This window comes from Haliaeetus leucocephalus, unplaced genomic scaffold (genome assembly GCF_000737465.1).
Source record: "Haliaeetus leucocephalus isolate CR32 unplaced genomic scaffold, Haliaeetus_leucocephalus-4.0 Scaffold702, whole genome shotgun sequence".
Lineage (NCBI taxonomy): Eukaryota > Metazoa > Chordata > Aves > Accipitriformes > Accipitridae > Haliaeetus > Haliaeetus leucocephalus.
The window spans coordinates 756,843-757,763 of NW_010973138.1; positions in this window are offsets into that span (position 1 = coordinate 756,843).

A 921-nucleotide genomic window follows, 5' to 3' on the forward strand; every position below is an offset into this window, starting at 1 on the left:
GTGGCGCGCCCCGGGGGCGGGCGGGGGGGAGGCCCCACCCCCCCCCCCCCCGCCCGCCATCCGCCGCCGTGGGGGAGGAGCGGTCGCTGAGGCGCGGCCGCTCCGGGCTCCGGGCTCCGGGCTGGGGGCTGCCCTTCGCGGGCGGAGCCGGGAGGGCCGGCCTGCGCTGCCCGAAGGCACAGGTGGCCGGAGGCAGGGTTACCTGGCCGTCCCCGGCCTGCCTCCCCTCTACCCCCCGCGGCCGGGTCGGGCCGGGGGAAGGCCGTGCTCTCCCGCCGGGCGGGAACCCCAGGGCGCTGAGGTGACTGTGGGAAAGAGACCCCCCCCCAGCCTGCCCGGTTCACTGGGACCCGGCGTGAACGACGGGAATCTTTATGTGAATGCGTTGCAGGACTTCTGTAAGGCTCCGCCGGACTTCGTGGGCAGCGGCCCCGAGGCCTGTGAGGCTGCTGGGCAGGGGGCAGGGAGAGGGGCCTGGCAGGCTGTGGCATGGCTGGGCTGTCCCTGCGCCCCAGAGGTGGTCTTGGCTGCGCTGGGCCTAGAAGAAACAGGCTGTTTGCGTGACAGACGCGTTGCCAATTTTCACAAGTGGATTTAAGCCTCTGCGCACCGCCTTTGAATAATCCTCTGTGGCAGCACGGAGAGCTACTGTTTGTTCTTTTCTGCCCAGGTAAAGAGAAGGAACATACTCACGGGACTCTGTACCACATGCTTTGTGCTTCAGAGCCTAGGTCGCTCCTGTGGCTGTTAGAGCCCACAGCTCGGCTAGTTCAATGGGAGTAAGTGCATTAGGGATCATATTTTCCCACTGACCTCAGACACTTTAAGCAGTTTTGTCGCAGGCCATGTTGAAGATAGGCTTTACAGATCATAGTGAATCAGGTGACAGACGGCTGGCCTTATAATTCACTAGTTGCATTC